The sequence below is a fragment of the Podarcis vaucheri genome, assembly GCF_965113315.1.
Source record: "Podarcis vaucheri genome assembly, chromosome: Z".
NCBI lineage: Eukaryota > Metazoa > Chordata > Lepidosauria > Squamata > Lacertidae > Podarcis > Podarcis vaucheri.
The window spans coordinates 47,417,591-47,435,105 of record NC_138758.1 but is presented as its reverse complement, the minus strand read 5'-3'; positions in this window follow the sequence as shown (position 1 = coordinate 47,435,105).

Here is a 17,515-nt window from a genome sequence, read left to right as displayed (position 1 = left end):
ATTTCCCCACCTGCACCATTCCATTTCCCCCCATCTCCCACACACACACACACACACACACACACACCGTGCTGCTGCCTCCTCCCTCCCTCCTCCTGGCTTCTTCCTGCCCTGCCTAGAGAAGGAAAGGGGCTGGGTTGGGCTGGCTGAGCGCCATTTTAAGCAGCCCCTCTCTGGAGCCAGCTCTTTCACGCTGCTCGCCTTCTGTCTGCCGCCGCCCCTGCCCTGTTGCTCCTGTGGGTCAGAGAGCGGAGTGGACAAGCTCACTCTGCCTACCCATGAGAAGCAGCAGCGGTGGTGGCAGCCCCTGGGAAGGTAAGCGCAGCAGCTGGGGGTGGGAGGACTACTTGCCCCCCTCGCCACTTTTTCCAGCTCCCCCCCTGGTGCTGCTTCTCTGGCCCACCACAAGGTCTGAGGGATAGTGGACCGGTCCGTGGCTAAATTTTTTTGCCGACCCTTGGCTTATATTCTGCAAACACTCACTCTATCCTCCACCCAAGTTAAGCAAGATTCATTGTTGGAGTTCCAGGATACATCACAGCCAACTCAAAAAATATTTGAGGATGGTGCCTCCCCAAAAAAGTTGATGGGCATTGCCATTCAAAAGGTGTGTGTGCTTACCTGCCCTCGCCCCAATGTTTTTGTTCAAGTTGGCACCCCTGATCACAGCCATGCAAAAACACTCAAAGCGTGTTGGTAAGCAGGGCTGGCTGGTGAGGCTTGTGGTTGCCAAGAAGTTGTTGTCTGGGAAAAATCCTGAGAGTCAGACAGAGATGCCTGGAAGGCTACATTTGACCTGTCCCCCAGGGGTTCCCTGTCCATGTTGTAGGGATCAATGAATTAAAGATAGGCCAGTGTCATTATCTCCATATTGCAGACAGGACCACTGACGCCAAGAAAAGCGGCTTGCCTGTAAGACCACCTGACAAACACAGCAGAGATTAGATCTGAATTGGCAATTTCCTAATTTATATGTCAGTCTCTCAACCGCTGTTCTATGCCAGCCACTGCCAACAGTGAGTTACTTCCCAAAAATCACAATCCTCTTTGAAGCTCTTTTGCACATGTTCTCTTTAATTTTTTTTAGAAAGACTGATTCTGCACGATAAACAAAACCAAGAAGATCTGAGATGCACTATTTTATGGCGTTCTGTGTTGTTGTAATTTTATCAGCTCTGGAGACGGCTGTTTGGCCTGTGCTCAGATCTGCCTTGTTATTTTTCAAACCAGGTTGCATGAGAGCTCTATCTCATGCCCCAATTCAAATGGGTTGTGTGTTTTGTCTGCTTGAGCGTGTGTTCTGAGCTACTTACAGTGGCCAACAACCTCCGTCATGCTACAAGAGCTCAGATCTGAGTACATTTCATCCTTTGTCATGCTGAGGTGCTTCTGACACCTTCCCTGTTTTGATCTTAGAGATAGGCTGAATGAATCTTGGAACAGACACCCCAACATTTGCGCTCTCTCGTTTCTCTCTCTGTCATCTTGTTCTGATGAACATTTTGAGATTGCCAGTTTAAAGATCTTTACCCTGAAGGCTGGGATGGACAAATCTGTCCATTTTCATCTCACTCACTTTCTCATTTTTCCAATATTTGTCGGATAAAGGGGTCCCCAGCTGCGGTCTGTGGACCACCCATGACATGTAAGCATCATTCAGGTGGTCTACAGAGGTTTTGTGGATTTGATGTACATCTATTGCGTTAGGTATTCCAATTGATTTTAATGGTGTTTATTGCTTCTTTTATTTCTTACATTGTACCTTATTACATTAAACTTTGAATTATATGGAATTACAATTGATAAAGCAATTTCCAGCAATTTCCAAGTGGTCAGTGGGTATCTATCTATCAACCAGTATGTTTCTGAGCACAATTCAAAGTGTTGGTGTTGACTTTTAAAGCCCTATACGGCCTCTGTCCTATATACCTGAAGGAGCATCTCCACCACCATCGTTCAACCCGGACACTGAGATCTAGCGCCGAGGGCCTTCTGGTGGTTCCCTCAGTGCAAGAAGTGAGGTTACAGGGAACCAGACAGAGGGCCTTCTCGGTAGTGGCGTCCGCCCTGTGGAACGCCCTCCCTTCAGATGTGAAGGAAATAAGCAGCTATCCTATCTTTAAAAGACATCTGAAGGCAGCCCTGTTCAGGGAAAGTTTTTAATATTTAATGCTGTACTGTTTTTAACATTTGATTGGGAGCCCCCCAGAGTGGCTGGGGAAACTCAGCCAGATGGGCAGGGTATAAATAATAAATAAATAAATTTATAAATTTTAAAAAATCACTACTACTACTACTACCAATCCATCTATCTATACATCTTTTTTCCGGGGGGACACAGGGGTACGCATACCCCTAAACATTTTGTGAATCTTTGGTTTGGAAAACTGTATGAACAGATTTGGATACATGTGCTTAATTCAGAAAGTGTGAATTAGGCAGTTGTTCAACTGAGCCCCCCGCCATCCCTCCCTAAAGATGCTCATAGAAAAAAGAATTATTTTGGAAGCAGCATTTTGTAGTGAGGTACAGCTGGTCATGGGACGCGGGTGGCGCTGTGGGTTAAACCACAGAGCCTAGGACTTGCCGATCAGAAGGTCGGTGGTTCTAATCCCCGCGATGGGGTGAGCTCCCGTTGCTCGGTCCCTGCTCCTGCCAACCTAACAGTTCGAAAGCACATCAAAAGTGCAAGTAGATAAATAGGTACCGCTCCAGCAGGAAGGTAAACGGCAATTCTGTGCGCTGCTCTGGTTCCCCAGAAGCGGCTTAGTCATGCTGGCCACATGACCCAGAAGCTGTACGCCGGCTCCCTCGGCCGATAAAGCAAGATGAGTGCCGCAACCCCAGAGTCGGTCACAACTGGACCAAATGGTCAGGGGTCCTTACAGCTGGTCATGATAGGTGAAGAACCAGCTGGAGTTTTCAAAACTGTAGGGAGGAGAAGCTATTTGGCCATTCTCAAAATCATGGTAAAAAGGTACCTCAAGGGTCGCATAGCCTAACCGACACAACAAATCTGTTGCAACTGCACCCCTGATAGGTGGCCATCTAACCTCTGCTTAGAAACCTCTAGCATGAAGCTAGACCTGATGGGGTTGGGCCTGACATGAGTACAATCTGTATCCTGCAGCTTGTGTAGGGGGCTAACAGCATAGGAAGTGGCAATACAGTGGTAACTCAGGTTACAGATGCTTCAGGTTACAGACTCCGCTAACCCAGAAATAGTACCTCAGGTTAAGAACTTTGCTTCAGGATGAGAACAGAAATCGTGCTCCAGCAGCACGGTGGCAGCGGGAGGTCCCATTAGCTAAAGTGGTGCTTCAGGTTAAGAACAGTTTCAGGTTAAGAACGGACCTCTGGAACGAATTAAGTTCTTAACCTGAGGTACCACTGTATACAAAGTCAAACCTAGGGCTGCCACTTTTGGTCTGGCAAAATAAGGAACAGGTTACGGGGGGGGGGGATTGGGGGGGGCTAAAAATTGACCTGGTGCAGAAATGACTTCAAAGCAATCCATTACAATGATTAAATGGAAGCTATACATCACTGCAAGGGGACGCGGGTGGCGCTGTGGGTAAAAGCCTCAGCGCCTAGGGCTTGCCGATCGAAAGGTCGGTGGTTCGAATCCCCGCGGCGGGGTGCGGTCCCGCTGCTCGGTCCCAGCGCCTGCCCACCTAGCAGTTCGAAAGCACCCCCGGGGGCAAGTAGATAAATAGGTACCGCTTACTGGCGGGAAGGTAAACGGCGTTCCTTGTGCTGCGCTGGCTCGCCAGATGCAGCTTTGTCACGCTGGCCACGTGACCCGGAAGTGTCTCCGGACAGCGCTGGCCCCCGGCCTATAGATGTGAGATGGGCGCACAAACCCCAGAGTCTGTCAAGACTGGCCCGTTCGGGCAGGGGTACCTATACCTTTACCTTTACCTATACATCACTGCAAATAATCCAACAACAATATTGAAAGGAAATGCTCCCCACCTGCTGAATTTCTGCCTGCCAGCAGGGTGGTAAATGTAGAAACCCAGCCAAAAAAGAAAGGGAGGGGGGAGATAGCAAGAAATTCTGCTTCTCTTCCTCACAGAGCTTTGCCTCCAACATCCTAACACGGTTCGCCTAACCCCTCGTCCCCCTGAGCGTTCCAATGGTGCTTTAATGCCATGGGATGGTCAGATTATTATTATTAATTATTAAATTTGTATACCACCCTTCATCTGGGCAGTTTCAGCGTCAGAACCCTAAATGTAAGATGCCCTCCTTTGCAGCCTCCACAGGGTCCTTTTTAGAGGTGGAAATAAGCCAAGAGAGCCCTTAAACACACAGCGAGAGGCTTATATTTTGAGAAGAGGCTTGCAGACGCTGCAGCTCCAGAACACGCTTCACTCTCCTCTTTTCAGAGCCGTGGGGCAACAGCTCCACCCAGCCCAGAAGAGCCTGCTGGCTGGCGAGCTCTATTGGCTAGCCTGGAGTGTCAATCAGCCATCTTTGGAGGGCGGGCTCAACTTCTAAGGTGCCTTGCAGGTAAGCTGCGCGAGACAAACAGGTCGGAGTGAGCGCACAATTTTTTATGACTTCAGAAACGTAACAAAGGGCATTCCAAAAGGAACAGGAGATTCTGTGCCCCCAAAACGGAACAAATCCGTATTGTAAAGGACAGGTGGCAACCCTAGTCACACCCTTGTCTATCTAGCTTAGTGCTGTCTGCACATACCGCCTCCAATAGTGACTGCAGCCCTAATAGGAAGCTGCCTAACTCTGAGGGTTTATCCACACTTAACTTTCATCCGGTCTTTCCAAGCATGGCCCATACTTTAAAGCTCCCCTTCTGAGCACTTTTTTTTTTTTTTGCTCCAGAGCTTTCTCTGTGGAAAACTTGCTCATTAAAACTCAACTGGAGCAAACGGCAATCCGTAGAAAATCCGAACTGACTTTTGCTCTGATTGAGCGTTAAAAGTGCGGGGTTTTGTAGTGAAAGCTCCAGGGCAACAAAACAAAACAAAACTACACGGACATGGAGCTTTTAAGTGTGGGTCTGTACCTGGGAAAAGTGGGATAAACACTAAATACGGAGAAGCCCTCTGCCGGAAGATTAGTTCATCTAGTTCAGTACTATCTACACTGACTGACGGTGGTTCTCCAGGGTTTAAGGTAGGGGTCTGTCAGCGCTACCTGCAGATAGACGCCAGAGATCTTCTTCAAGCAAATCTGATTCTCTACCACTGAGATACAGCCTCTTCCCAATACAGGACATAGTGTAAGACAACCCAGCAGTTCTATAGGCATCTACCTCCCCCCCCCCAACCTTGCCCCTCTTCCAATTAAATTGTGGTATTTCATAATCTGGTCTCACCTTCCTGCCCGAGAATTAAGATCTGGCTTGAATGTAATTAACATGGCCTTAACATTTCATGATATTGAAATTTAACTGCCGTACAAAGACGGAGGGACTGAGAAGGTAAATGGCATGGAAAAAGATTGCCATGTTGGCTTTTGGTGTTTAGAAAAAAGATGGAAAATTAAAAGCAATTTGCACCAGAGCTGTTAGAAAACAAATTAGCAGTTCGTTTTATAATGCAACCGATCAACAGCAGGAAGCTATTAAATTTAACAACAAACTAGCCTTGCAAAGTGGCGCGCAGTGAAATCTCTGCATATACCGACCATATCCATATGAATTTCCTGCTCGTGTTAGTGACTGTATGTGTGGGAAGCACAGGCTTCCGACCATCATTGGCAAGATTATTCATTTTTATAAATAATTTACTCCTTAGGTGTCAGGGGTAGATGGCACTGAAAATCCAAGCAGGCCACTCTTCATTTGGAGTATGGATATCTGTGAGATCCACTCAAATGCACTCTGAAGCTTTAATCACAGGGGTAGGGATCCTATGGACCTCCAGATGTTGGACTCCAAATCCCATCAACCTCAGCCAGTGGTCAAGGATGATGGGAATGGTAGCCCAACAACATCTGGAGGGCCTAAGGTTCCCTATGCCTGCTCTATCAAAATATGAACCAGTGCTTGACATATGCAACTTCAGTCTTGGTAACATCTGAGCAGGGATGTTTGACAGCAACATTTTTCATTCCGCTCTGTATCCATCACATGCAGCACGGTTGTTAGGCAACCCCCCTCCCCATTCCCTTTACAGAGCTACAGTTCCTAGAGTTTTCTGGGAAGATGGACTGCTAAACTGTCCTGATAATTATAGCTCTACATGGGGAACAGAAATCTCTTAACAATCAGCAGTTTTGACAGACTATTTGCCAATGTTCTTTGAAGAAAGATATGACTGTTTAAATTGGCATGATAGTGCTTTAAATGTCTAGGGCAAGATGGGGCCAAAATTAAATAAATGAAAGAGCTGGTGCTGCAGATACAATCAGCACTCTTCTTTTAGAGCAGGGATGGCATGAACTTGTGGTGCTCCAGATGTTGCCGGACTACTACAACTCCCATCATCCCTTGCTGTTGGCCATGCTGGCTGGGGATTATGGAAGTTGGAGTCTAGCAACTTCTAGAGAGCTCTAGGTTCCCCAGCCCTATTTTATAGTAAAACATCTGAACCATTCCCAAAGCATTTTGACCCATATAATCATCCTTATAGAATGGTGCCCAAATTGGCAGGAGCAAAATCCCACTAAAAATTGGGAATCGTCCATTTTGGGGACGTTTGGTTTAGCCCCAATTTACAGCCATAAGGACTGGTAACTCCAAAACAAAGCAAAACAGGGGTTCTTTTTGAGCCTGATACCACATCCTGTGCTTTTCTGGTGATCTCAAAGCAAGTACTCATGCTCTATTTTAAAGGAACAGACAAGCATGGAGCAGAGAGTATCATAAAGCTTACCCCCACCTTCCCTGTGCAAAGGCTGTTTGGAGGGAATGATCAATATTTCATAGGCATGCTAAGGTGGTAATGAAAGATACATGAATTGTGAAGCAAGCAGGTAGGAAGTCATTCGGAGATGAGGGAAATGGAGAAATGATAGCAAGCAGATGTGCTCAAGCAATGATGTTTGACTCGCTGAGATGATCTGTCCCTTGCTGATTTCAACCTGGGTCTTCTCAAAAGGATTTGACTCGGAGTGGTTTGACAGGGTGGGGGTGGGGGGCACAAGCTCAACTTACGGGTGGGGGAGGGGGACAAGATTTGGCTGCAGGCATGATGGCTATCTGGGAAATTTTACAGAAGATGTCTCTGGAGCATTTCAACCGCAGAGTGCAGAAGCTAGGCCACAGCAGACTTCTACCAGAGGGTGGGAGAGAGACTTAATTTAGTTCACATTTCCTGCTCTTCCTAGAGCAGGGGTCTGCAACCCGTGGCTCCGGAGCCGCATGTGGCTCTTTTACACCTTTGCCGCGGCTCCGGGGCGGATACTAGTGAGGGGAGGAGACGCATTGTGTGCCCCGACACTCCCCACTGTGGCGGGCGCTGTACTGGCTGTGACGTCGCATGGGGGCAGTACGTGCGTTAGTCATGCACCGTCCCGACGTCACCTTCCCGCCCGCCCGCTACATTGTAAGGGGCATGTACGCTGGTCACTGTTTTGAAGGGGAGTGAAGAACACACACACACACACAAAAAGGTAACTTGTTAATTTAATGTTTATTTCTATGAGGAGGAGTAATTCTGAGGGGTCAAACAAAGAAATAATAAAAAAGTGACAAAAAAGTTATTTTTATAATGACGAGTTTTGCGGCTCCCAGTTTTTTTTCCTTCGGAAACGGGTCCAAGTGGCTCTTTTTGTCTTAAAGGTTGCAGACCCCTGTCCTAGAGCAACATGTAGAATGAGACACAAGGGTCAGCCACACTTTACCTTTAGTCCTGTGTTTTCTAGACACAGGCAGTCCCTTCATGTTTGGTAGCTTCCCCTGCCCGTCCACCCCCCGCTCTTCTGCTGAATCAGGACAAATGTCAACCCGAGTTTCCCGCACATTATCGTTTGCTCTGTTTCAGGGGTAAATAGTGGATTTTTGTGGGGAAAGCGCCAGGAACAAAAATAAACCTCAAACACAGTGCTTTAAAGTGTGGACCTGTGTCTAGAAATGCAGTACAAAAGGGAGTGTGGATGAACCTACAGTTACCCTTCTCTAAATTTCAGGGTGCAGTTCCCAAAGCAAAGCATGCATGCAAACAAACAAACACACACACACACACACACACACGCGCGCGCACACACACACACACACACACACACACGAGAAAGTGTTCATTAATGCATATATCAGTGGAGTAAAAGGCAAAAATGCATTCTCTCAAGGGGAATTGCTTGTAAAAATAAATACGCATATAGGGCAAAATTACATATAGAAATGTGAATATTAGGAGAGAAGCACATTAAATGCTGATTAATTCGCATGAAGCATTCTGAAAAAGCTAAATGGAAAGGGACGCAGAAATCTGTAGAATGGAAGCCTGGATGAACTAGAAACACAAGCAAGTGGTTTTTGTAATGGAGTGGAAAGGAGTGTATGCTACAAAAGTAAAATATACATACTTTCCTCCACCCACTTTTGTCCTTGACTTGCCCACCACTGGCATGCGGCCCTTGGAAGACTGACCAGAAGGAAATGTATCCCTTGGGACAAAAAGATCCCCCACCCCTGGTCTAAGCTCTGGAACAAGTGCAAGTAGGAACGTGTAAATGTGCTCTGTAGGTGCTGTTTCTGTGTCTACACAGTATTTGAATATTTTCAAGGGCCGGGGTTATGTCATCTGGAATTGTTCAAGGCATTCTTAACAATATTATATGCCAGCACAACAGTTTGCAATCACGTAACTAAGGCCACCAGCTCCTGAGCTGGGGTTTTATTCAAAGCTTTCTCATTGCTCCAAAGTCCCTAGTGGATGGGGATTGTTCCACAAGCCCAAATTCTACTGTAATTCATACATGTCAATTATTGCAAAAGGTGCCAGCAATCCAGGTTTAGCTTTGATGGGCAGAATACCCCAAACTAAGCTTTTCACCATCTGTTCATCTGTGCATTTTTGTAAGCAAAGGAGAGCATATTTCACAACGACGTCAATGAAAAGTAAGATAAATGCTATTTTAATGCACCGATAGCATATGCCACATTTAGTGATGGTTTAATCTCCTCCTTCCAAAAATGTTATTGAGTGGGACCCCTCCCAAATATAACCCTTCCCCACCATCTAGTTGCTAGGGAAACGGATGGTTTTTTTTTTTTAAGTGCAAGGAACAATCCACATCTAAACATTTTAAATTTTTTTACTGTGTGCAATATTTAGGGGTGGTGAAAGAAATTTGCTTTGGTTCACATTGAACTGCAGAACTACCTTATTTGCAAGTGCCAAATAATGTATCTTAAGTGAAACACAAATATCTTTGGAGTTTTCTGAATTTTGTGGTGCAGTCCTCTAACCAAGGGCTCATCCACACTTAACTTTGCACCATGCTTTCTAGGCACAGGTCCAAGCATTCACCCTCCCCCACCTTGTCCTGGCACTTTCTCCAGGAAAACCCATGTTTTACTGCTGAATTGGAGCAAATGGCAGTCCATGGAAAGCTCGATTGCTGTTTGCTTAGATTCAGCAGTAAAATGCAGGTTTTCCTGGGGAAAGTGGTAGAAGAAGAAACACCCACTTCAACACAGACCTGTGCAGCACAAAAGAATGGATTTGGCTCAATCTACACTGGATCTACACTGACCTGATTAACATTATTACAGCGGTACCTTGGGTTAAGTACTTAATTTGTTCCGGAGGTCCGTTCTTAACCTGAAACTGTTCTTAACCTGAAGCACCACTTTAGCTAATGGGGCCTCCTGCTGCCGCCGCATCGCCGGAGCACAATTTCTGTTCTCATCCTGAAGCAAAGTTCTTAACCTGAAGCACTATTTCTGGGTTAGCGGAGTGTGTAACCTGAAGTGTATGTAACCTGAAGTGTATGTAACCCGAGGTACCACTGTATTAGAACGATATTAGATATATCATTCTAAAACGTCACAGGGCATACTTGTAAAATAAAGCATTTCTTACCTTTTTCTTTGTCAAAACGCTGTCTCCCTACTGCTAGTTGCTGGTTGCTCTGCAGCACACTCTGGTGTCACAGTTTAGTAACACATTATGAACTTTAAAAGTAGGATGTAATGTGTCCATATACAGTGGTACCTCTGGTTGCGAACGGGATCCGGAGGCCCATTCGCAACATGAAAAGAACGCAACCCGCAGCAGCGTGTCTGCGCATGCGCGGGTTGCGATTCACCGCTTCCGCTTCTGCGCATGCATGTGACGTCATTTTGCGCATCTGCGCATGTGGCGAAACCTGGAAGTAACCCTTTCCAGTACTTCCGGGTCGCCGCAGGATGTAACCTGAAAGAACGTAACATGAAGCGGACGTAACTTGAGGTATGACTGTACATTATCAAAACCATTCCTTAGCCCTTCCTTAACATTAAAAAACATAGGTGTAGGTCCGTCCATATTTATAAAAATGCATATGTTAGGGGAAAGTGTGCATAAAAATGGAGCTATTCCTAAAAATTACATAAAACCTCAATTAGAGAAAACTGTTTGCAAGAAATGTTTATTTTAGGGGAAATGTACACTAAAATGCTGACAAGATTTCATGAGGACTTCTTTTAGTAAAATAAAAAATGCATAAGAAAATAAGAGTAGCCTGCTGGATCAGACCAGGGGCCTATATTGTTCAGCATCCTGTTCTCACCTGGACAACCAGGTGCCCGTGAGAAACCTTGCAAGCAGGACTCAAGCACAAAAGCATTCTCCCCTCCTGCAGTTTCCATCAACTTGGGTTCAGATAGATTACTGCCTTTGTCAGTGGAGGCAGAATACAAGCCAACATCGCTAGTAGCCTTTGATAGCCCTCTCCTCTATGGATTCCTCCAATCCTTTCATCTAGGTTGGTGGCCGTCATAGGTTAACTATGTGCAGTAGGAAGGAAGACTTTATTTCATCTTGTCCAAAATTTTCTGGAACTCATTGGAAGCACGCAAGTTCCAGTGTTGTGAATGAGGGAGAAAAACATTTCACTGTCCACTTCCCCCACACCACACATAATTTTACAAACTGCTATCATGTTATCTCTTAAAAAGGTAAAGGGACCCCTGACCGTTAGATCCAGTCGTGGGCGACTCTGGGGTTGCAGCGCTCATCTCGCTTTATTGGCCGAGGGAGCCGGCGTACAGCTTCTGGGTCATGTGGCCAGCAGGACTAAGCCGCTTCTGGTGAACCAGAGCAGCCCACGGAAACGCCATTTACCTTCCCGCTGGAGTGGTACCTATTTATCTACTTGCACTTTGTGCTTTCAAACTGCTAGGTTGGCAGGAGCAGGGACCGGGCAACATGAGCTCACCACGTCGTGGGGATTTGAACTGCTGACCTTCCAATTGGCAAGTCCTAGGCTCTGTGGTTTAACCCACAGCGCCACCCACATCCCTTGTTATCTCTTACTCACTTTTTATTTAAACTAAAAAAGTCCACTGCAACCTTTCCTCATGGGGGAGTCAGTCCATCCCCTTGATTGTTTTGGTTTTTCCTTTTCTGAACCTTTTCCAACTACACAATATCCTTTTTGAGGCGAGGTGACCAGAACTTGTGCCCAGTGATGCAAACTGATGCAGAAATGTGGAGGGCGGAACAGAATACTGGGAAAAGAAGATGCTGAAACAGACAGATTCAGCCATACCCAGGAGCAACCTGGAGCTCCTGTCAAGAGTACCTTCCCCCTGGTTAGAAGGAGACCCCCATGGTAGCTGGTGGGCCTCACATTCCATCTTGTGGTTTCAGATACCCTGTCTTCCAGGCTGCAGTTTGGGACTAGCCAGCCTCTTGGATCCCTTGAAGGAAAGTAGGAGAGAAGCCTTTGTCTTAAGAATAGTGGAATGTAACAGTATATTTCCAGTTCAGCATCCTATCAGTTCACCTTCCAAAGTGACATATAGAGGAGCTGAGTTCTTCTCCGCCAGAGGCAGCCTTGTCACTGGATTCAGTAGATCAAGTTCCAGACTGACACTCAAGCTACCGAAAGCTCCCCTCCAGCTCTTCTCTTTCTTTATCTGTTTGCTTTACTGCATCAGAGGTTCCCCACTCACAGACATGCCATTCAGCATCTGTCCCTTTCTTTGCTGGCAGTCTCCTTTCACCCTTTTTGTCTCATCACCTTCCACTTTAGCTTGAGAGGCACAGATGCAAGTGCAAAGGAAGCTTGGTGCAAGGCTGCCTGTTCCTAGAACCCATTTTAAAATTGCCAGATGAAAAGCAGAGATGCGGGGAGTGAAATGGCTCCCTGCTTGTACCTGTGAAACCACTGCTAACAAACACATGAATTTTTTTTGGGGGGGTGGGGATTAGGTGAGAAACTTAAGTTCAGTGGTAGAGAAGGTCCTATGTTCATCTTCTGGCATCTCCAGGTAGGGCTGAGAATGTCTTCTGTCTCAAACCCTAGAAAGCTTCTGTGCAGGTATTGTGTAGTACCTTTGTAGGCACTCCTGAACTAGGCGTACCAGGGAGCTGGCTTAATATAAGCCAGTTATGTTCTTTTGGGGGAAAGCTGCAGCTCAGTGAAAGAACATCTGCCTCGCACGCAGAAGCTTCCACTCTCGATCTTGACAACTTCAGGTAGGGCTAGGAAAAATCCCTGCCTGAAATCCTGGAGAGATGCTGTCAGCCAGAATAGACCAACATCATTTCAAAGTGGAGAATGGATGGCCATCTTTAGTTGAAATTCCTGCACTGTAGGGGGTGGGACTAGATCAGGCATAGGCAAACTCGGCCCTCCAGATGTTTTGGGACTACAACTCCCATCATCCCTGACCACTGGTCCTGTTAGCTAGGGATGGTGGGAATTGCAGTCCCAAAACATCTGGAGGGCCGAGTTTGCCTATGCCTGGACTAGATGATCCTTGAGTGTCCCTTCCAACTCTGTGATTCTGTGACCCTGTGTAAGGCAACTTCCGATGTCCCTGTCTTCTTGCCATGCCAAACAAACTTATTTATGAGACTGTACAGATGAGACCAAGATTCATGACGGAGACACACAAGGTTTTATTTGTAGCTGGTCTGGCGTGATATAAGGTGGCTTGTTATATTCCTGTAGCTTCTTTGAGCCATAGCTCAGTGACAGAGCTCATGTGTTACAATCATAGATTTCTCATGTTGAAAGGGATCCCCAGGGGTCCTCTAGTTCAACCCTCTGCAATGCAAGGATCTCAACTAAAGCATCCATGACAGATGGAAGGAGGAGGGATGTTGCATGCAGAAGGTTCCAGGTCCAATCCCCAGCATTTCCAGGTAGAAAGATCCCCAGTCAGTAGCCATATGATACTGCCCACATGCTGCTAGACCATCCTTGACCATTGGCCATGCATGGGAGTTGGAGTCCAACAGCAAATGGGTGGCGCCATGTTGCCCTTGATTGTTTTGGCTGTCCCTTTTGGTACCTTTTCCAGCTCAATAGCATTCTGCTGACCAGAACTGGACACAGTAATATGTTGCATATTCTGTGGCATAAAGAGCCTCCCTCTGCCCACCAGCCACAGTCCAGGTGCTAAATTCAAGAGGAAAGAAGAGGCTCTGGCTTTCTAATAGCTATACACACCCTTTTTGCAGGGTGGGTTTTTTTGTGTGGGTTTTTTTTTTTTTTTTTTTTGGAAATGTTCCCCTTAATCATATCTTGAATTAATGTGGGGCTTGTTCATTCCAAGCTCTCATTACCCTCTTAATTAACTGTGCACAGATGGAAAAAGTCGGAATTGCTTCACTCGAGTTGTTCTGCTAGTTTTAAAATGAGATGGCAGATGGAGGACAAGGCAAGATCGGGCTCAGCTCAGAGGCAGGATACAAGTTTTCAAGCTGTCACTGAAACGTCAACAAACGCTCCATCTGTTTAGGAGAAGCACCAGGCAGGGGTGGGTTTCAAACTCCATCTGATGAACGTGAGTTCAAAAGAATTCCAAACAATCCGGGGGCTGGGGAGGGAGAGGCAAATTTCCCTTCCCCCCTCTTCTTTAAATAAAACAAAAATACCCCCAGCAGATATTGTAAGAATCAGGCCTCAATGAATGTAACTCAAGCCCTGCTGGATCATGTCAAAGGCCATAGAAGAGGCCTGGTTCCTTTTCCATATAATTATAGAACTGTAGAGTTGGAAGGAACCCTAAAGGTCCATCTAGGAATCCTTTACAGGTGGGCCACCCAAGCTCTGCTTAAATACCTCCATTGAAGGAGAGACCACCACCTTTTGAGGTCCTCCATTCCACTCTTGTTATTTACAAGCTTCCAGAACAAATGGCCAGTGAAGGAGTGAGTGACGATTAGCTAGCTTTCATAGATCATCTTTGCGTTGAGTCTGCTCACCACCCTTTGTTCCTCAAAACCCAATAGTTCCAAAAACTGAAAAAGCATCATTTTGGGATAACACTGCATGGTGCACCCCACAAAGCTCCTGACTGATTTTAAGCAGGGGAAAGACAGGCAGACAGAGAAAGGAAGCAAGGGTAAGGTGGCCTAACTTGGCTGAAGAAGGAGTCCTGCTCCTCCAGGTATCCAGAGGATAAGAACAGTGTTTTGTGAAGTGCTGCAGTGAGTGCGATAACAAAAGAAGTGAACCGAAGAGAATGATGTCGCTTGAAAAAGCCTAGATGGAAAGGGCTTAACAAAACATGGACTGAGAGGAGCTCAATTATAGAAAAGAGACTTCCAGATGGAAAGAGCAAGCAGAAGGGTTTATCTCGTCAAGGGCAGGGTTGGGTGGAAGCAGGATCAAATGGCACAGGTAGTTAAGTGGTCAGCAGACAGCGCAATACACTTCCCCCCACTGTAGAGTGGCAGAGGGTTTCTAAGGAACCTCTGGCCAATCAGAAGTAGAAATCAGGTTATTAAGGTATCCTTCAGAGAAAAAGTTTCCCAGGAAATGTAAATTTCACCTTAGTCTATGCAGTAACAGTGGAAGATGTTTGCTGTAGGATGCATTTATTGCCCGAGGCAAGATCCAAATACTTGCATTAGATATGATAAGGGTACTGGGGCTTTAAGGCGACTTGTACTTAAAGTTGTGCTCCATGAGAAGGTTCACTTCACTATGTGGCTGGTGCTACAGATCTTCCTGAACTACAATTCCCATCAGCCCCAGAAAGCATGGCCAATGGCCAGAGGCATACCTAGGGGTTGGGAAGGTTGGCCCCTGCCAAGGGTGCAAGCTGTGTGTGCGTGCGTGCACACACACACAAAAATCGTGCCTCTCTCAGCATCTCAGTGGTGGAATCCAGACACTGGTGTGAGCCATCACAGCACCCTCTAGAGCCCCCTCTCCAGTCGGCTGGCAGCGCTGGCAGATATTTTGTGCAATGAAGTTCCCCATGAAGATATTGCCGCTTGGTCCTCCATCCTAGTCATCTGTGATGACTGAATTACACCATTTCCCCCCTGAAGACAGTGAGGGGCACAGATACATCTCCTTGCCAAGGGCGCAATGGACAGTGGGTGGGCGCCAATAAAACGTCTTGCCAAGGGTGCAAGGGAGCCAAAGTATGTCTGTGCCAATGGCCATAGATGATGGGAGTTATGCTTCAACAGCATGTAGAGGGCCAAAGATTTCCCCATACTTGCTCTAGAGCTTCCCTGATGAGAGGATATTTACCTGAACCCTTTCTTTCTTTTCTTTGCAATGACACCTCACCAAATGCTCAAAGCAAAACCACAATGGACATTTCATTCTGGGGCACATCCAGTTGAACCAAGCTTCAGGATAATTGCCCCCTTTCTCATTTTTTGTTTTGGTAAGCACAGAGGAGAGATTTTAAGAAACACAGCAATCACTGTCTCTTCCTCCTCCTCCTCCCTCCTCCAACCCCCAGTGTTTAAAATCATCTCTGTGAATAATAAGCATGTTTGCTGAGCCAATTTAAAGCCAATTCCATTTAAGCCCCCAATATCACATCAAACGTACTTTTCTTTCCCCTTTTATCTGTGGCCTGGCTTGGCTAGCAGAGCACCTTAAATAGAAACTGCTGCCTTGGCTAAATGTTGCCTTTTGACAATTATAATAAATATCTGACAGTGAAGAAAATAAGAAAAGAGTCAGGCAGAGAATGATGTTCCTTGTCATATGTTAGACAAACTGGTGTGGAGGCTGGTACTCCCCCCACCCCCACCAATATCCTTTCTTTTTCTGTCAGTCCATTAGCTGCTGTTAATTTCCTTGTTCTCCATGGCAAAAGGTGGCTGAATTGGAGAGCCTGCTGGAAATATCACATAAATGGAGTGTAATACAATCCCATCTAGGAAACAACCCTTGTACATCAGGACCTGCCCTCTCTGCTATTTTCTCCTGGGAAAAATGTGTGACCCATGAGTATTAAATGAAAATGCAGGGCTATCTATCTCTGGAATTGGAAGGGGCCTAATCGGTCAGATATAGAGCCTCTTCTTCTTCTGGTGCTTTTTCTTTTTTCCCTTGAAACTTCACAGACTCATCAGAAGAAAAGGCAAAAGTAAAACAGCCTGGGAACAAGACTCACATTCTGGCTATTACTGGCTTTGGTGTCCTGTAGCGTGCTAGGAAAGATTACTGGGGGTGTGGCAAATGTTAAGAAAGGCAGGTTTTTAAAGAAGGATCAGGGTTAAAACTGTAATTCGATATGCCGATAATGTGCTATTAAAGGATCTGTGCATTGAGAGATTTGAAGCTTATTTTAAAGCTACTGGTGCATGTGTGTGGAACAGACATGTGCACACATGCAAGGATATACATGCAAGTTTAAGGAAGAAATTAGTGCACATTCGTGTTCTTAATAAGCTGGGATAGTTTCCGTGCAAATAGACATCATTATCAGTTCCCATCTGCATTATATATTTAAAGCAGTATCATACCACTTTAAACAGTCATGCCCCCCCCACCGCTATTTAACCCTCATCCACACAAGAATAGGAGTCAACTCCTAGCGGCCAAGGTCTCTTTGCCCCCCCCCTAATAAAATATTTGAGGGGCCACCCCCCAATGGTGTGGGTCCGACCCGTCATGTGATCAGTTATGTGGGGCTGGGCTTACCTGCCCCTCCAATATTTTATTCAAGTTGGTACCTCTACACACAAGGAACTATAATACCGTTACAGACCCTCCAAGGCTGGATCTAGACACGACAAAGAAGCAATTCTGTTAAACGTGTTGTAAACTCATACAGGGAAATCCGTCAAGGAAAGATGGGGCTTCACTGTGTCATCTGGTTTCACAGGGTTATATCGCATATACAATACAGTGGTACCTCTAGTTATGAACTTAATTCGTTCCGGAGGACTGTTCTTAACCTGAAACTGTTCTTACCTAGAGGCGCGCTTTCGCTAATGGGGCCTCTTGCTGCCGCTGTGCTGCTAGCACACGATTTCCGTTCTCATCCTGGGGCAAAGTTCTCAACTCAAAGTAACTCTACCAGGTTAGCGGAGTTTGTAACCTGAAGTGTTTGTAACTCGAGGTACCACTGTACATATACAGTGGTACCTTGGGTTAAGTACTTAATTCGTTCTGGAGGTCCGTACTT